Source organism: Pan paniscus, chromosome 3 (assembly GCF_029289425.2).
Source record: "Pan paniscus chromosome 3, NHGRI_mPanPan1-v2.0_pri, whole genome shotgun sequence".
Lineage (NCBI taxonomy): Eukaryota > Metazoa > Chordata > Mammalia > Primates > Hominidae > Pan > Pan paniscus.
Genome location: NC_073252.2, coordinates 180,307,355 through 180,328,651, shown reverse-complemented (window position 1 = coordinate 180,328,651; position 21,297 = coordinate 180,307,355). Strand labels below are relative to the sequence as shown.

At 37.2% G+C, this 21,297-nt stretch overlaps 1 protein-coding gene across 16 annotated transcripts in view; it reads right to left on the bottom strand.

Moving 5' to 3' along the window:
- TENM3 (teneurin transmembrane protein 3) overlaps nucleotides 1–21,297 on the bottom strand; it is a 2,735,422-nt gene that overhangs the window by 220,878 nt on the left and 2,493,247 nt on the right. The gene's annotated exons all lie outside the window — the stretch shown is intronic.

Sequence of the window (21,297 nt, the reverse complement as noted above, 5' to 3'; positions counted from 1 at the left end):
AAGCGTGTGTGATTTTTATTGCAGGCTGTTTTCACAAATCTTTTTCAGGTTTCAGAAAGGCGGCTTAGGGTTTAAAACAAGCCCTTCTGTTGAAAATCTTGATGATTCTTAAAAACTGAAGTAAAACTTATATTACAATTTATTTATCAATAAAAAATCATCTATTTGGAATCTGTTGCATTCACATTTGCACACTGTCTTGAATATATTTGCTTTAACCCATATTTTAGTAAAACACAGTATTATAATTTATGCAAAATAAGTGCCAAAGACACACAGCTCACAAAGCTTTCATTAGCAAGCATGTACATTATCTGCCTAGTAAGGAAAATATATCTGTAGAAAACACATGCTAACAATTAAATGATAACTGGGTTTGTACTGCCAAAATGTATATTTTATTTTTAAAATATAATTACAAATTTACTTTTAAGAGGAATCTAGTGTTCTGACATTAATTTCAAAAACTTCAAAAATTAAACACTTCAAATACAAGTCATTTTCATATATTAAAGATCTAGAATTAAAAATAGAATCTTACTTATATAAAAATTAGGGAGATATAAATGAAAAGAAGACGATTCTTATATTTGATATTTTTACTTTGAACACAAACTAACATATTTAGGTACTGGCTTTATCACTAACATATTTTACTCTTCTAGTCTTGGTTCCTTTCATCTGTAATATTAGGGGAGTAGATTATGATTTCTAATGTCTTTCTTTCCAGTTTTTAAAAGAATTCCCTAAATCTCTCTATATAATATTTTACCTAAAATACACACACACACACACACACACACACACACACACACACACACACACAGAGGTTTAAGCTTCAGTGGCTAACTCTATGTCTTGAATGCTGTCATGCTTTATCAGTTCGCATTTTACAAAATATAAATCTAGACAAGATAAAATAACTGATTTAAAACATTGTAAAGGACAATGGCAAGGGGCTTATTCTGGGATGTGTCTCCCTCGGGCCAGATCTCCACAGCTGATGTAAGATAAAGCTGGCTACAGCTCTCCTGAGTTAGCTGTGGTCTTTAGGGATCTCACGGACATTTGGCTTTTGCCAACTATATGTCGATTACGAAGGAGAATAAAAATATTAACATTAAGATCGACATTCTTATCCAGCTTTGCCCTGTACATTCATCTTGTTTGGATAACTGCACATTTAAAATTAGAGGCTACTTATCTGGTCCTAGACATTAGGGGATACTGCACAGGGAAAAGAGTCTCCACATTCTAATTCCCCAAGGCAAATCGCTGCGATTCTCATTACTTCTATAAGGAAGAGCTTGCCTTTCCTTCAATGCTTATGTGAATTTTTTCTTGTTGTATGTGGTTCACTGAAGGAATGGCAATAGTTCATTTTAAAAACATTCTCTCCATTAGCTAGAATCGATTTTTAAAGCATTCTAACACGTCCATATCGAGTCTAAAACAATTCCTTTAACCCCTGACACTAAAAAATACTGTTTGCTACTTTTTTAAAAAAAGGACTTATATAGTTCTCCTCTATTTTATATGTTTTTTTTGTTTTGTTGGTTATAAGTAATTTAATTACTTAGTAACTTCAAAAAAGAATTACTAAAAATCTAGGTTCAACGTAACTATATGGATTCTAAACACATAGGCCGGTGGAATACACAACAGAAATTTATACTCATGAAAGCTTATTAAGCTGATTACGCAATAGGCTTAACATGCACTATCCTGTTTAATCTCATAGCTACCTTAAACTGTAGGTACGTATTCCTGTTTCACAAGTGGGAAAAAATGTACAGAGAAATCAAGAAATCTGGCAATGGTCACAGAGTATGACCCCAAAGCTCTCCATACTAATTTATACAGGAATAATTATTTTTGTCATTTTTGTTCCAGGCATGTTGTCAAGAAGGAAATGAAGAGGAAGTATTCGTATTAAGGCAGTACCGTAGAAATTCAATTTTAAATGGAAGAATGCTTGCTTTACTTTGAGCCGGAGGTCAGAGTGCTATCCAGCAAAGGCCAGCGTGGAGACCCCAGTCCAGCCGTGATAGCAGAAGCATTCTTCCGTTACAGGGAAACTACACTGCATATTAAATAGGGGAACAGAGATGAAAAAATAATTTGAATGTTAGTTTCCAGTTTTATAATTAACACTTTTTAGTATGTGGGCGGTCTTTTGTCTCATTTTTAAATTCTCTATTTGAGCTTTTGATTTTCCTCTCTCTTATGCTAAGAAACAAAAATATACGTGAGGTTAAAAAAATCTCTAAAAGCAATGACTTAAAAAATGACAAGACTCTAGATATCATTCCTTTTCTTCTTGGCCTTATAGTACATCTCGGTGTTGGCAGATTACTAATTAATATATTTTGCATTAAGATATTTTTCCTAATATTCTTTTTTCTTTTTTATTTTTCTTTTTGAGAGGGAGTCTCGCTCTGTCGCCCAGGCTGGAGTGTAATGGTGCAATCTTGGCTCACTGCAACCTCCGCCTCCTGGGTTCAAGAGATTCTCCCGCCTCAGCCTCCTGAATAGCTGGGATTATAGGCACTCACCATCATGCCTGCCTAATTATTGTGTTTTTGTAGGGACGGGTTTTCACCATGTTGGCCAGGATGGTCTTGAACTCCTGACCTCAGGTGATCTGCCCTCCTCGGCCTCCCAAAGTGCTGGGATTACAGGCGTGAGTCACTTCACCCGGCCTATTTTTCCTAATATTCTTAAGGGATTATTAGAGTTATTAAATTAAACAGTACTACAAAGTACAGTCCCATAGGCTCAGCTTTGATTATTTCCACAATTTACTATCAAATATTTGAGACAGCATTATTAAAAGTCAATGGCCTTCTGGTTTATAAAGAACTGGTAACTCTTTAATTTCTTACTTTGATCATACACACCACTGCCATGTTTATACTTTTGTGAGGTCATCAAAATAAAGTCAAACAATTTCATGTTATATTAAAAACAATATAATATCTGCTTCCTTTGTGATTTCTTCTTATTTATTATGTAAAAAGAAAAACCTGGGTAATTTAAATTCTTTTAACCTTACACATGTTCTAGAGTACTGGAAAAAATTAAAAGTACAATTTACATTAACATGTTCAATAATCTGCTTTTTATATGACAATAAAATTAGAGGTAGCACACCTTAAATATATAATTTTACTTAAAAATATTCACCACAATCAAGTGACAGTTGTACTTAAATGATTATTTGAGCAAGATAATTAGTATTCTTAGAATATTTTCTAACTTTCAAACAATGGATATTGTTGAAATCCAAGTTATACACAACACATTACTGCACACATAAAAATGACAAGTGATCTTAGAATAATCTCAGAAACATTCTTTAAATTCAAAATGTACCACACATAATTTGCAATCAAAGTTGACCCATCAGGGTTAGCAGTAAATGTTCTGCCCTGGCACTGAGTTAAAACAGATAAGTTCATCTAAGGGGCTATGATACCTGCCATGCCTTCCTTCATGCTTGTTGCTCACAGAGACTAGCATAATGAAAACACTTTCTGATTTCAAGGCAAGTCAGAAATATGAAGATTTATAACCTGGCAGATCTAATGGAGCTGTCAAAAAGGGAAGTTACACTCACAGTGAAATGGTCACATCATGATCTAGTTTTCATCCTGACTGAAAAAAAAAATCTTTGTGAAGAACCCTACAAATGTTTTTGGTAAAAGAGATTCACAATAAAAGAAGAAGAAAAATAAAAATAGAGCGATGAAGAGGTATTTTTTCAAAACATGAGAGCCGAAGTCGGAGATAATGTCGTACATGAGACAGGGAATTTAGGAGAGTGCCCCCCTGTAAGTGCATTATTCCCCTTTCATTTAGAACACAGAAAAGAGTCAGAGGAAGACAAAAGAAAAGGAAAGAACCAAACTTCCAAAATAGCATTACACTACATTATTAATAGCGTCACACCAAGAGAAATGACAGCTCTCAAAAGAGTACTTTTGTCTCCACTTACTTTAATTAAACTCCCTAGACTACAAAGTGAATCTCAACCTCTTTTTTAAACATAAAAAAATCAAAGCTGATTAAGATGTGATTTCTGTCCTCTAATGGTCCTCACCCTTAGTTATATACTATTTAAAACAATAGAAACAGCAGCAGCAGCAGCAACAGACCTCAACATCCTGCAAATTTTCTCAAAAGGACCAAAATGTCATACTCTGCTCCTCTGCCTTCTCACAGATAAATTAGTTTCCAGTGTGTCCCTCCCTCTGTAGCCAGCACTAAACCTCATTTAAACTTCAAATGAGAATTATAGCACAATTATACCAGTATGAATGTTTCAATTAATGTAACTTTCCTTATACCAGAGTCCTGTAACAACTTTGCTTTAAAATAAGCTGACGAGATTTTAAAGGTTCACTGCAAAATATGATCCCTGAAAATTAATCCATATTGGCAGAAAAAAGAGAAGTTTTCAAATTTGTGGAAATAATTTCAAAAATCCATTACAGCCAATGTAATGTCATTACTCTTCTACTAAAAAATCTTAAAGGAAAACATATTTCTCTCTTCCCTATGTGCACTGTCCATCTGTCCCAAACTAAATGTATCATCCTCGTTTTATACTCTCTGCCCAATCCAAGATCTCCTCCTCTTTCTCAACTATTTCACCTTTCCACTGAAATCCCCATTTTCTACTCAAAAGTGTGGTGACATTTTGACTCTTGCTCTTTGATTCTTTGGTCCAAATCAACAATTTTCTTGTTAGCTTATTCAAAATGTTATTTGGTTATGTTCTTTCCTCTGTTTTCCCATTGCATTATCCTATCTAGACCCTTCCCTACCTCTCATTTATTAAATAAATCACTATCTGCTAACTAGATATGTGCTCTGAAGAAATAGAATGCTGCTATCTCTGCCTACTGACTTTCTCTACTCCAATATATTCTGTGCAAAACCAACATGGCATTTTCAAAACTTTGTTTTTTGTCTAGAACCAACAATGGTTCACTGTTGCGAAGCCACAAGTCCTAACTGTATTTATCCATAATGTTAAGTACCATGGAGATACAGAAGAAGGCAGGTGTATTGGCCTAAAGGGGCTTATTCCCTAATTGAGGAGATGGGACTTCCATTCCTGAAACAGCGAGAACACAAATCTCAGGCAGGTGCAAAATAATAAACTACATGAAGAAGGTGAACAAGGAAACATTTGCTTTGTGCCGGGGTTGGTTTGGAAGGCTTAAAGTGTAGACTAACATTTAGCTAAACCTTGAAGAGAAGCACAGTTAGCAAAGTCAAAGCAGGAAGACTGGAGATTTCCAAACAACACTGGTTTGGAAAGCAACTTAAGAGAGAGTTCTGGATAGATAAAGTGGGGCCAACCAACCACTTTCACCTCCAAGTGGAAGAATCTGTACCTGATTTGGTAGGCCACACAGAGGTTCCTGGGAAGAAATTTATTATGAGAAAAGAAGTCAGAGGGAGATTAACCTGAGTGCTCTTCCAGAGTACAAGGGCCATGTGGCAGCAATCAGGCTGTGAAGTGATGACTATTTTCTTAAGAATGTGAGCTGAGAGACTCATGTAGTATTGGTTGATTCATTCATTCCACAGATATTCACTCAAGCACCTATCACAGCATGAGGGATACCTTAGCTAAAAACAAACATAAAAACCTCTGCCCTTGTAGAGCTTACATTGTAGCAAGTGGAGGGGAAGAAGGGGAGAACAATATGCAGGAAACATAATAAATTAGTAAATGAAAGGGAAGGTGATATTGACAGAATACAAGGCAGGGTAGGCGATTAGAACTGCTGGAGAAGGAATCCAAATTTTAAATTGGGGCTTGGGCGGTGGCTCGCCTGTAATCCCAGCACTTTGGGAGGCCTAAGCGCGCGGATCACGAGGTCAGGAGTTTGAGACCAGCCTGGCCAATATGGTGAAACCCTGTCCCTACTAAAAATACAAAAATTAGCTGGGTGTGGTGGTGGGTGCCTGCAATCCCAGCTACTTGGGAGGCTGATGCAGGAGAATTGCTTGAACCTGGGAGGTGGAGCTTGCAGTGAGCGGAGATTGCACCATTGCACTCCAGCCTGGGCAACACAGCAAGACTCCAACTCAAAAAAAAAAAATTAAATTGGGTCATCAGAATAGCATTTACTGAAAATATGACATTTAAGCAAAAACTTAAAAATAAAAATGGGAATCCTCCTCAGGAGGGAAGGCAATAAATTAGATTTCAGAGGTGATAATGGTTTAGAAATGTTTACATGTTAGGATATTTATGTGTACCATCTCCTAAGTTTCTGAGTACTTGAGGAATCGTAAAGATAGTTAATACTGGATAAATAAGTACTATTATCTATGTGCATGAAAACCATAGATATTCACGCTAATAAAAATAGATTCCCCAAATTTATTTTTCTTCCAGATTCCCTGGATTCCTAGGTTGTTAATACAGCGCGTGCATTTAACTGTGAATGACTCCACTGCTATTTCTGAAATAACCACTGCAGTCTCCTGTGTAATGGTTTCTTACTTGATGGTTAGGAATTTCCTTTAGACATTCATTTCTTCAATATAGCAATACTGCAGATGGCAGAGTCCTCATTTAAACTCTTAATACCTTTAGAAATGCCTCCTGGGCTGATATCCAATCCGATTCCAAGGAGTAAGACACAATTCTTGCCTTCATTTATTCGTTCACTGGTTCCCTCATTAATTTATACAACACACCTACACAGAATACCTACTGTACTTCAGGTACTTTCAAAGTCCTAGGAATTCCAGTATGAGTCAAACAGATACTTTCCTGCCTTTTTAAAGCTTTCCTCCCTACTACACTATATTTATTGCCTCCTCGCTTTTGAGCATACAGATATACAGAGAGATGAAGTATTATCTGGTAAATAATCTAAGAGATGAAATATGCTGGGTTCCGAAAGCTTCTCAGAAGGTTTTTCCGATAAGCTAATGCTTTAGTTGCCATGAAGAATGCATATTCCAAGCAGAGAAGCCTTCAGGACGACTGAAAGAGGCTAAGGCATGACAGTGAGAGGGAGCACGAAGCTGCCGTGGTTCAGATTGGCTAGAACACAGAGGGTGTGGGTGGGGCTGGGACAGGGTAGGAGAACTCGCAAGAGGCAGGACAGGAAGCCTGGAAGACAGGTGGAATAAAGATTTTCATGGGCCTTGCCTTGTTCCGCTTCGGCATTTGCATATTATCCTATTAGCCAAAGAGAGCTGTGGAATGGTTTTAAGCAAATAAATGATAAGGTCAGAGACACATTTTATGACGACTACCCTAACAGCAGTGTGGAGGCTGTGTGTATGTGTGTGTGTCTTGCCTTCGGTGAGTGCTGGGTGATGAGAGTTAGTAGAGATTTATAGTATTGTATTGAGTGTATAAACGAAAGCCCTGGCAATGCAGATAAACATATCAAGAGATAATTAAGAGGTAGAATAAATTGATCAGCTTTAGCAACACACTACATGAAGCAGTGGGTAAAAAAGAGGGTCAACCATATAATTTCCAAAGTATTTAAGAAGTATCTTTCATCTTTTAAAATTACTTCACATCACAAGATCTAATCATATGAACCCTATTTGGCTCTAACCACTCTCATCATTTTAGAACTCTACACAGGACTGGCTTATATTGCTGTTAAATTATAGTTACTGGAAAATTTATTTTTTTCTCATGAGTGCATTGCAGTATTTGCATTACCTCTCCTTTTAAATAGCAAAACCTTTCTTTGTTTTTAACAGTCCACAGCATTGAGTACAGACTTACTGCATGTGTGTCTCTCACACAAATTGTTTTCGTTTTTATCCCACATATAAGATGTTTTTCCACAGAAGCCACTCAAAGCAGAAGGAAAAAGAAACATACTAGGAGGAAGAAACTTGGTTTTGCTAGGGAACTGAACCTGATGTCTTCAAACTGCTCATGATGTGACAGGATGAAGAGAAAGAAAAAGTTAAAAAAATCTACCGAATAAATATCAAAATCTCATCGAGTCGATTTTCTTAACATTGTCTAAAGTAAGCTTGAGGGCATTCTTGTTTAAAGTGGAATTCTGCATAAGGTCATGGTTAATCCCACCCTGAAAATGAGAATAACTGAATACAACCTAAATTCTTCCAGAGGATGTTCAACTCTGTAACCGGATGAATAAAAATGAGGAAATGTGCAGAAATTGCTATTTCAACCTAGAACTTTACTCTCTGACTTATTATTATTCATGTTTAGGGATGAAAACCTTAAGGACAGAAATTCAGTGTTATTTGTTCCTTTAATACAGTATTATATCTAAAAAGAATTTCTTACTTTTCTAAGACATGTAACTTTAAATGTTTTGATTTCTCCAAATAGAGAAGCATGATACCAAAGTGGTGCTTTTTAGAATATTTAAAATAAACAAAAATGTTATTCTTTACGTATAAATATACAAGTTAAGAAAATCATGAGGACAGAAAATAAGCTGCAAATCACAACACCATAAATATATAATTAGCTTTTGTTACCACATTTTTTTTCCTTCAAGGGAGCAGCAGATGGAATATTAAAAGCCTGTGTCTCTTTTTAAACCAGAAGTCTGCAAACTATCGTCTGCTGCCATCTACTTCCGTAACACAGTTTCATGGGAACACAGCCGTGTCCACTCGTTCATGTACTGACTGCTTTTGTGCTATAAAACAAAGGATTTGAGAAGTTTCCACCTCATGGCTCTTGAAAAGCCTAAAATATTTACTATCTGGCCCTTTAAGAAAAAGTTTACCAACCAGTTTTTCTTTTCTCAATGAAAAATCTCATTGAGACAATTGTAAACTCGCATGAAGTTTCAAGAAGTAATCCAAAGAGATTGTGTATACTTTTACCTAGTTTCTCCCAATGGTAACATCTTGCAAAATACCAGGATAATCACATTGATAAAATCCATTGATTCTATTCAGATTTCTCCAGTTTTACTTGTATTCCTGGTGTGTGTGTGTGTATTTGTTCTGTACGATTTTACTACATGTTTATGCCAACCAGTTCTCAACAAAATCTTAAGTGCTTCCTCAGTAATAAGGGGCTTTTCTTAATCCTTTGTTTAGAAGGCAAAAATTGGTTATAAAACCAAAAATTTATAAAGTTGATATTAGCTTCAAGTTTAGCAAAAGTTGGGGAGATAACCTAGGTAAAGAAGCCAGATGTAAGGCTTATCTGTGTCACCGAGGTGACAGGAAACATATGGCTATATGTCTGGGAGTAGAATAAAATACCATTCTGCAAGCAGAACATACCATCCGCAATTGCATTGTAAAAAAATATTTTTTGAAATAGTTTATTGAGAAGCTTACGTTCTTACTACCAAATCTTGCAGGGAGGGAGAGTTTGAGACAATGGTAGGGTAGGAGAAGAGAAAAAGGATCAAAAATATAACCAATTTTAGGTGTATTAGAAGGTGATTTGCCATTTAAAATGAAAGCTCTGTCACTTGAAATGACTGTCAGAAAGGCCAAAATAATATATTTTAATGTGTTTTAGTTAAAATATATAATACATAAAACCTATAAATGGCTCAATGAAATGCTCTTACATTTTAAATAAGTATATAGTGGCTCAGGAGAATTCATTTGCTTCATTTCTAAAGCAAGAAACTAATAAAGGAAAAGTTTCATAAATACAATTTAGTAGAGATGGCAATAAATAAATGCATGAAGTAATGCATACCAAATGACAGCAATCCATAAGTAAGCCCTTCCTATGAGTATCCTTTCTGGAATAAAGTGGAGAACAAATTAGTGAATAAATAAATAATAAATAATAAAGCCATGGTAAATTGCAGTTCTGATAAGAGTAGAAACCCACACGCTACGGTATTCAATTTGACATGACAAGTCATTTTAAAAGATTGAAAAGAGGCATATGAAAGAATATAAATAACATAACCAAATGAAATTTCCAAGTTTGTTGTAATAAAAAATTATGAGAGTTGGGATAAATTATGAGAAAGCATTTTGAGTCATGAATGGAGAAGGCAGTATATTTAAAAACTAAGTCTTTTTTGAATTAAAGTACTTTCCTGTGTTTGAAATGAAATGCAAAATACTTTTAGCTAAATGCCTTTAAGAAGAATTAATTTTAGTTTTTCATATTTTATTGTAATCTATTTTTATTCCTGAACAACAAAATATATATTTTCTGCTCTAAAAAGTAGTAAATAATGACAAATGTGAAAAAAATTTCTGCTTAAGCACAGTCATTTCAGTGATGTGTGAAATATGAATCTCAATATTTTTCCTTATTAATAAATAAAACATAACATTTGGGAATAACTGGAAGAGAACTATAAATAACCTTTCTTTTTAATATGAAATCACACAATTCAATTCTGATATAAAGCTTCAGTATTCCCTTTTCTCTGTCTCCCTAGTACCCACCTTCAAATCCTTCGAAACTGTTCAGAAATTTTAACTGACATGTTGCTCTAAAGTAATAAATATTTGTGGCATTCGTTCAATCTGGGAAACTAGGCTAAAATACAAATATACTGAATTTTCAACATTTCCTTGTAATAATACCCCTGCTTCTTTTATGAACAGTTGTTTCTGATGGTGTCACACAACATTTCGTCACTATAATAGTGTGATGCTCTCTGAAAAATATGATGTGAGGGATTCGATTCCTGTGTCAAAAAGCTTACTTGAATGTTTGTTCTGAGGAATATACTTGAAAACTTATAAAAACACCCTATGGAGATTTATTCCAAATTAATATTTTTAATTGATTTGATACATTTATGTTGTCAATATAAAAATATATATTTGGTTCATAAGCATATATACACACAAACTTTGGCTCTATTCCAGAAAGCGTTATTATTCAGTAAGTCCTACTCAAATCCTGACAATGCTGAGATACAAAACCTAAGTGACACCTCTGGAGTCTGGCTGACTCAATTTTAAATCCCCGAGTCTCACTTTTCTAATGTAGAAAATGTGGATTAACAGCTATGAATACTACCTCTGGAGGTTTAAGGAGAATGCAAATCATTGAAATAATATCTGGCACAATCTGTATTGAAGGTAGATGATCAATAAACAAGAGTTTTTAAAAATTACTATTTGATCTAAGCTAAAGCAGCAAAGCCAAGCCCTAGAACCGAGATGAACTATATGAAGCTCTCTTTATTTCCTCTCCCACTCCCCAACTGCCACCACCAGCCTGAGTCTGTGACCTTAATAGGTATCATTAATCTTTATGGCACTTCTGACCCCCAACAAGATCCTAAAAATTACTGAAATCCCTGAATCAGGCAGGTATCACAATGAATATGAGTTGGTACGTGAATTCAAGACTTTTTATCAAATCTGTGAGCAACTATTTCTACTCTCTTTTAAAACCACTACAGGAAGTTTCTTTAACCTGATTGCCTTCAATTTTGTTTTTTTCTACTTAGCTCTAAATAGAAGTGACTGATATATCAGTTTGCTAGAATTTGGGAAGAGTCACTGGAAAGAGGTACACCCATCTGTGAATGAGTAGGTTTCTCAACACTGACTATGGCATTAAGATCAACTCCACTGTGGAATTCTTCAAGGCTACTGCATTTCTTAATGTACTATTAATTAAATGTAGACTTGTGCCTGAGTTTACCATGACGGTACTGAAGTAAGTGACTCAGTAAACTAAAATATTATACTGCTGTGTTTGGCATTTAAGTATGTTCCTCCAGACTGATGGCTACTTAAGTGTGGATGAAAAGACCAATATGATAGATAAGTAACTGTCTTTACAAAAATGTTCTCATTTTAAGACTAATCTTTGATTTGTGGCTGTTTAAAAAGAATATGCTGTTGTGTGCAATTCTGCTACTCAAGAATCAGTACAAAGTCTCTGTTTTAAAAACAGTAATATTGGCCGGGCGCAGTGGCTCACGCCTGTAATCCCAGCACTTTGGGAGGCAGAGGTGGGCAGATCACCTGAGGTCAGGAGTTCCAGACCAGCCTGGCCAACACGGTGAAACCCCGTTTCTACTAAAAATACAAAAATGAGCCGGGCGTGGTGGCAGGCGCCTGTAGTCCCAGCTACTCGGGAGGCTGAGGCAGGAGAATTGCTTGAACCCAGGAGGCAGAGGTTGCAGTGAGCCAGGATCGCGCCACTGCACTCCAGCCTGGGTGACAGAGCGAGACTCCGTCTCAGAACAACAACTACAACAATAAACAGTTCTATCATTCCTAATTGCTGTGTGCCACAATGGTCTTTGGTTTTTGTTTCACAGCAATTTATAATTATGTCACGTTGTTTGAAACTTTCAGTCTTCTATGTTAATTATATACACTTGGAAAAATCTACATTCTTAAAGTGCTCATACCAATGGTTTCTTATATAATTATTTTCCTGTGGAAATTTACATTGTCTGAAACATAGATCATAATACCAAAATGTATTACCAGGAAAATCTAATCCAATTAACTAGAATTCTAAGTTAACTGAAATTTTTTTGTATCTTTCACATTTTAAAAGAGAAGAAAATACAAAGAAAACACGGTATAATTTGTGCGTGTGTGTTGTGGGGGCAGGGTGTGCATGTGTGGGGCAGGGTCTTGCTTTCTCACCCAGGTGGGAATACAGTGGTGCCATCTTGGCTCACTGAAACTCTGCTTCCTGGGCTCAAGCCATCCTCCCACCTCGGCCTCCTGAGGAGCTGGGACTACAGGCACATGTCACCATGCCCGGCTAATTTTTGTATTTTTTTTGAAGAGACAGGGTTTTGCCATGTTGCCCAGGCTGGTCTCAAACTCCTGGGCTCAAGTGATCTGTCTGCCTTGGCCTCCCAAAGTGCTGGGATTACAGGCGGGAGCCATCGTGCCTGGCCTAAGGTATAGTTTTAAAAAAAGTTTTACAACATGAACAGGGCATGTCCTCATGATAATACAGCCTCATCTTCATAGCCTGGGCCTTTACACGTCTAAGACAGTAAGCACAATAGTTATTTGTTGTGTTTGCCATAGGACTGCACTTTACCCATATTTGTTTGCAGCTGTTTGATTTTAATGATACAGATTCTTTAATCTAGCATTTAGTTAAAAATCATCCCCCGAATATGAATCTTGCCATTTCTGATTACTGTGTGCCAGGTTAGTCCGTCAGTTCTTAGAGCAAACTCTAATTACAGCACACAGCCTTCTCACAGCGTGACCCAGGATAAACACATGCATCGACCTACAGAACCCAAACCATAGTTTGCTCATTGGCTCTTTCTAAGTTTGTTTTTTTTTTTTTTTTTTTTTTTTTTGACACACAGTCTCGCACTGTCACCCAGGCTGGACTGCAGTGGTGCGATCTCCACTCACTGCAAGCTCCGCCTCCCAGGTTAACGTTCTCCTGCCTCAGCCTCCCAAGCAGCTGGGACTACAGGCGCCTGCCATGACGCCTGGCTTATTTTTTGTATTTTTAGTAGAGATGAGCCAGGATGGTCTTGATCTCCTGACCTCGTGATCCGCCTGCCTTGGCCTCCCAAAGTGTTGGGATTACAGGCGTGAGCCACCACGCCCGGCCGGCCCTTTCCAAGTTTTAAAGGCATTTACTACCACCACTGGTGTGGGTTTGAATCCTAGTTCTTCCACTTTGTAGCTGACTGATTTTCCACAGAGCTAAATATTCTCTCTGGGTCATAATTTCTTACATGTTTGCAGGCATGAACATGATTTAATATGTGACAAGTGCCTCGGAGTCAATATGTGGTATTCTTTCTTCCTATTCCCCTTGCAAATCTACTTCGTTTTTTTCCTGTGTTTTCTCTAATGTGATATATGGCTTCCCCTCCCAATCAATATTATCCAAGTTAGAAAACTTGGAGCAATCTTTGATTTGTCCTGCTCCATCACCCTTTCCCCATCAAATGTAATCACTAACCTCCATCAGTCAATTCAGTCCTTAGAAATATCTCTTGAATTTTACTGTTCCTCGATCCCTGCTGCCATTGTCTGAGTCCAGGCATTCATCATCTTTTGCCTCGATTATGGCAATAGCTTATCTCTATGCCTCAAGGCTAGAACTGTCCAAAAGAAATATGTTCTTGAGCCATATACATAATTTAAAATTTTCTAGTAGCCAAAATAAAATCAAAAGAAGGTGGAGTTAATTTTAGTGATACATTTTATTTACCCTAATATATCCTACCTACACATTCTCTACCTAGTAAAATTCAACTTATTCTTCAAGGCACAGTTCAAACCTCACCTTTTCCGAGGCTTCCAGAAAGACATGGATGCCCTAGACTCCAATTGTCTGGCTTCCTAACTAGCAGTTATCAAAGTTACTCACCCGTAAACCACAAAATCATGTTGCCTGGTTCCACTGTGGCACAGTCATCACTGTCTGCCTTGCCTGGGTCTTCACTTCTGCTCATTAATACTTTAGTTTTCTCTTGTTGACGTCCTGTCACATTTCTTAAAGTAGCTGGTCTCGGCTTTTTCTACTCTTCCAGTCTAATCACTCATGTATCAAGCTCAAGACATAATTTGGTACCCTACTTTCCTTTCTTTCTTTTTATTTTTTTCTTTTTTTGAGACAGTCTTGCTCTGTTGCCCAGGCTGGAGTGCAGTGGCGCAATCTTGGCTTGCTGCAACCTCCGCCTCCCAGGTTCAAGCCATTCTCCTGCCTCAGCCTCCCGAGTAGCTGGGATTACAGGCACATGTCACCACGCCCGGCTTATTTTTGTATTTTTAGTAGAGACAGGGTTTACCATGTTGGCCAGGCTGGTGTCGAACTCCTCACCTCAAGTGATCTGCCTGCCTCGGCTTCCCAAAGTGCTGGGATTACAGGCGTGAGCCACTGCGCCTGGCCTGTACCCTACTTTTCTAAGAAGACTTGAGCCGCTGCATTTAAGGTATCACATTTTCCTTCTTGTTCATCTCAGAATTTCCCAACATAGGCCCATAGATTTTGATTACATGTTTTAATTGAGGTGTAATTAACATACAGTACAGTACACCGATCTCGAGTTCAGTTTGACAAATTTGACAACTGTGTGTGCCTGGCTAACGGCCATCCAAAACAAGATAGCACACACTGTCTTCACCCAGAAAGTTCTCTTCTACCCATTTCCAGACAATTCCCTTCCTCCTCCCCACTACTCCAGGCAACCACTCTCTGACATCTGTCACCATATAAATGTTTTCTGTGTGTTCTCGGATTTTATGTATTCACGTAACTGGAATCATACAGTACGTACTCGTTTGTGCCCGGCCACTTTTGCTTAATCTAGTGTTTTTGAGGTGCATTCATTTTTCTATGTATAGCCATGCTTTGTTCTTTTTTATTGTTTAATATTATTCCATTGAATGAATATATCACAATCCCTTCTCCTACTGATGGAAATTAGAGTTGTTTCCTGTTTTAGGTAATTCTGAATAAGGGTGCTATAAACAGTTTTTCACCTGTGTTTTTATATATTTTGATAAATATTGAAGAGTACAATTACTGGCTCACAAGTAAGTGTTTAACTTTATAGACAACTGCCAAACAATTATCCAAAGAGTTTGTACCATACCAAATCCTTATCAGCAAAGTATGAAAGCTCCAATTACTCTACATCCTGCCTGATATTTTAGCTTGTTAGTCTCTGTGATTTTAGCCATTCTAACGGGGTAAACTTACTCATACCTTCTTGACCTTCTAAAGCCACTTCCCGTTAATTCAAAAGAAAAGGCAGCCTTGCCCCTTCTCATTCTGTTTCTCCAACCTTCTTTCAGATACCTCTTTACTAATTATTCCCTCTCTTCTGCAGGTTTTGGTGTTCATCTTCCCTGGATCCTTGCCTTCCAACTCACTGTGTTGAGCTCAAAATGTGTTGAGGGTTCAGTGCAGATCCAAGGTGACTAGTTGCAGAATGCTGTAATAAGCCAGGTGATAGACAATACTGGCTTACATGACTGTGGTAAAGGTGAAAAGCAGTACAGCTTGAAGGTAGGTTGGAGGTAGAACTGGCAGGATTTGCTGATGAATTAGGTGCACATGATTCCCATAACTTCATCTATAGTCCTATTATTCTCTTTCCAAAGCTCTATCGCTTACTTCTAAAATTCAAAAGGACAATACTGAACTCATATCTTCCCCTTAACACCAACTTTCCAACTTTACCAGTTTCGATTCAATTCATTCTATGAAGAAATACTTTTGAAGCACTTACTATGTATGCGCCAGGCACTGTTCTAGGCATGAGTCACCTCTATGAACAAAACAGAGCCTATTTCTGTTTTTTTTTTTTTTTTTGGATTACATTCTATTGGGGGGAGACAATTAAAAATATAATTACAAAGTAAATTATATGGTAACTTGATAGACAGTAACTGTTTTATAAAAAAAAAAAATAGAGTAGGGTGGGAAGTCTCCTGATTGTGTGTAGCAGGGATGAGCTGCAATTTTAAGCAGGAACATTGAGCAAAGACTGAATGGAAGAGATGAGAGAGTTAAGCAGGAAGAAGTCTGCCCGAAGAGTATTCCTGATAAGGGACAGTACAAAGGCCTAGTTAAGACCATGCCAGATATATTCCAGAAACAGGAGGAAGTAGGAGAGGAGGTTCAGAGGTAACAGGAGCCAGGTCATGTAGAATCTGGAAGGCCATTTTAAAGACTACCTTTCACTCTGAGAGATGGGGAGCTACTGCAAAGTTCTGAGGACCCAGTGACACACTGAAACACTTTTAAAGATTTGCTCTGGCCTATGTTGAGAACAGGCGTGGTGGGCATGGGACGGGAGGGAAGGTGTCAAGGGTGACAGCAGAAAGACCAGACAGGAAGCCTCTGCAGAAATCCAGGTGAGAGACAATGGTGACTAAGGCTAGTGTGCTGGCAATAAAGAGGACAGGAAATTGTTGAATTCTGAACATACTTTGACATAGAGACAATGGACTAAAAATCTTGTATGTTATCCCATCACAACAAAGGTAAACAAATCTTAAAAAGCAACTCCCTTTTGCGTTCTACGACCTACGTTTTGATTTCCAGGGCATAGATTATGTCTCTTTTATTTACCTCTCTATTTAGAAGTTTTTCTTTTTTTCCATTTCCCATTTCACATATCCTTTGCAGTATGTAGTTAACACATGCTTCATTACTTTAATTATCTTTAGGAGAAAAAGCTTCATTATAGTAAAGAATATGGCCTCCTTTATATACCAATAAATTTGTATATATGTCACTATACATACCAATAAATTTCATCTTGAAAATAGTGAAATACTATAGAAAAGAACAGTGGCCTGGCAAACACTGCTGTACGTCTGCTACGAAGAGATTTCAAAGAAATTCTGACATCTACTACTTGTGAAAACAGCTTTAGATTAAAAACTTGTTAATTGTGGAGGCATGAGGGCATATTCCAAACAGGTGTGCATCTTTGTAAATGCATAATGACATTCCATTGGTGGCCTCAATATAAAGACAGAACACCCATCCTGCCACATACAAGAGCTCATGGATAGCTGCTGTTGGCCAAGTTGACACAGTGCGTGAAAGGCTGGAAGAGAGAAACAATAAACACAACACTGGCATAATTCAGTATTGTGATCTATTTGGAAGCAGTCAAAATTTGATTTTCATATTCAGTCATTCTTACGGTGTTTCCTGTGGAGGGCCAAAGTTGCAGGCATTAGTATAGTTTTGTTTAGTCCCTAGGCTATGGGTTATGCCAGGTTAAGACTTTATTCCATGTTTACAAAAACAGTCATGAAGCCGACGGTAATAAGGAGACCCTTAAAATAAATTAAAGCCTTTGATACAGATGTACAACTCACGGCAAATGTCTCTTTGGCAATGGTACCAAATCGCGTCACAAACAAGAGGAAATAAGTTCATTTTTCTGAATTTGCTTTTCACTGATGCCAAATGCCATATGGACATTAAGACACCTTCGACTCAGCAATATTGGTGACAAAAGCAAACCTGTATGAAGGCCAAGGGAAAGAAGCCATGCAATGTCTTAGCACCCATCCAAGTAGCACATAATTGGTAGCAGAGGTTCTTCTCAGAGGCCTGATGAAATCAGAGAAAGACGCCCTGTCTGACCTTTTATAGAACACTTTAGAAGCAAAACAATCAAATAAGGAATGCTTTCAATAACAATGGTGACAAAGTACATCAGTCCCCTTTGATCAGAGTGGTGGATCTAGGTAACTGAATCCTCAGCAAGCTATTGAAATATGCAATAATTAAGGGGCCCTTCTAGTTTACTTCAACAGCTGGTCTTAGGTTGATAAAGAAGACAGAATTCAATCCTACATGCTAATGATTATTTAACAGATGTGGAAATCTCACTGTTCTCTCTCCTCCTTCTTAAACGATGTCAAGAAAAATTTTCTTGAAAGCATAATGCTGTAGATGTCTAATCCTGTTACCTATATGCAAGCAAGAAATGTGTTTTCTGTGTATTTCACTTAATAAAGAGAAATCTGGATACTTAGAAGGGTACTATAAAAATTTATAGTACTGTGATTTAAGATACAAAGTTTGAAAACATACTGGTAAATGATCATTGGTATGAGGGATGCTAATTTCAATAATTAAGGTCATTCCTGGAGGTATTTGGCTTTATACTTTTAAAAATTCTATGGTTGAATAATCAACATAGTGGCAACACTACATTATATCCTTCGGGAGGACTTGAGATAGCTGCTTCTGAACCATAATTATAAGAAACTTGACAATAAAAAATTCTTGCTTACTTGTAGTAAATGGGTGTAGATATGACTAAAATTCACATATAATTTAATTGTATCTTCAATCTTTATAGCCAACACACCTATTATCAGAGAAGAACTGATGTATTACCTTCTCAGTTCTTCGGTTCTATTATCTTGAGTGTTAAACTAAGTCTAGGAGGCAGGATAAATAAGCAAAAATTGGTGGTAACCAAGACTATGATTCACCAGGAATAGCTCTGATAATTCAACCCTGTTCCATTAAGACGTGTACTTTATAAACTGTGCAACATAGTGTCTTTACTAACTATATGACTGAACATATTAATAAAGCTGTATTGCCTCATTCTGGTGATGGCCAAATAATGTACGGATACTAATGAAAAACAGAACTTTTCACACACTGGGTAAAAACCAAATGGGAACTGTTTCAACAACAGGAGATAAGTAAGACGGCACATATTCATTTAAGATATTTATACTGTCATGTTGTAATGAGCTGTTCAGAAACAACAGACATAAAAGCTAAGAGGGGGAATAAACTTGTATATTTAAAAATTACACTGCCATAGAAATATTTGACATTTCTGTGAAGCTAAAAGAAGAGAGAAACAGATGTTAGATCATTGCAGGAGTTACTGCAGATCAACTACCAGATGGAGGACATGTATTGATGCCTTTCTTTACAGATTATAAAACTGGAAGCAAAGCAATGCTGTAACAATAGGGCACTTTAGCCATTCATTAACTCAGGAAACAAATATGCCTTCAATATTTACCGTGTGTCAAGAACTGTGGTGGTCTCAGGGATATTGGACCAAAAAAAAAAAAAACAAAAACAAAAACAAAAAAACAAATGAAAACACCAAGAAAGGAATTGGGAATGTTCGGTGTGGTGAAGAGAATAATTGAGGTGTAAAGACTTATAGTCTCATATTTGTTGAAAGGTTGTCACTGCCCAGGCATGGTGGTGACAGCCTGTAATCCCAGCACTTTGGGAGGCCAAGGCGGGAGGACTGTTTGAGCCCAGGAGTTCAAGACCAGCGTGGGCAACATAGTGAGACCTCGTCTCTATTTTTTATACAATTTCTTTTTTTTTTAAAGAAAGGTTCTCACATAAAAGAAAGATTGGATTCATTTTGTGTGGAAGTTAAAGGGAAGCATTCAGTAGAGCCAAAAGAAGGAACTTTCTGATACTTTGAGCTAAAAATAGAACAAGCTGCCTCAGAAAGCAGTGAATCCCTATCCAATGGTTCAAAAAGGCAGGAAAATCTTATGCCAGGGATCCTCTTGAAAAGATTCCTGAGCCAGGCGAGAGGCTGCATTTGAGGCTCTTTCCAACCTAAGGTCTTTATGATGACATGATCCAAGCAATGTTTTAGTAAAATCAAGTGAGGTGAAGAACATACTGGGGCAGGAATGATTGGCAGGAGCGAAGGATCTGGTTCATGTTCAAGTTGAAACATGAACCATGAAGACCTGCATGGAAGAGATACCTTTAGGAAGAAAACAATGGACACAAACTATTTCAAAAGAATAATCAATAAAAACTGTAACTTTGAAAATGGTTTCTAATCAATAAGGGTTTAGAGAAATGTTAGGCATTATTAGGATATTTGTAACAGCTTTTTTCCTAGTGTATTCCTTACTCACTGAAAGCACTCATTACATGTTTGCCTCTCATTTTATCTTACTTGTTCCAGATCAAAAGATACTTTTAATGTGTAGGAATGACTTCATTTATTCATCTGTTAAAATACAAGATAATAGTAACTGCCCCTGCTACATCATAGTATTGTTATAAGGATCAATTGATATGAAGCTTATAAAAATGATTAACTTTTTATTTAAAGGGTAATTATTTAATAATATAGAATTATATCAAGTAAAAGTGAAAGTGAATTATATCAAGTGAATTATATCAAGTAAAAGTGAAAGTTTCCCCTTCCCCTCTCTAAGCCTAAATTCTTTTTTTTTTGAGATGGAGTCTTGCTCTGTCACCTAGGCTGGCGTGCAGTGGCATGATCTCAGCTCACTGCAACCTCCACCTTCCAGGCTTCTAGTGATTCTCCTGCCTCCTCAGCATCCCAAATAGCTGGGATTACAGGCATACACCACCATACCTGGCTAATTTTTGTATTTTTGTAGAGACGGGGTTTTGTCTCTACATATGCATGACATGTTGGCCAGGCTGGTCTTGAACTCCTGACCTCAGGTGATCTGCCCGTCCCAACCTCCCTAAGTGCTGGGATTACGGGTATGAGCCACCATGCCCAGCTCTAAGCCTAACTTTCAAGATAACCCAGTGTACCAGAGTAACATTTTGAAATATTAATCAAGGTTTCCTACCATCACCACCACTGTATCTTCTCCTGTACCTTTCTCCATATTCTGTGAGTACATGGTGCCTTAGAAAAAAAAAAGTTGTTAAAGCAAAAGTAAAGAATAAATAAATTATTGATCTTTAAATTTCAAAAGCTTGGACTTATGCTAGAAACAATGAGGCTGGCAAAGAATTTCTGAGTACTCAGAGGTCACTTTTCCAGCACCTGGCCCCTTGACCCCCACAGTACCTGACTGTGATTGCATGATTGGAGCAGAAGAGAATTAGGCACG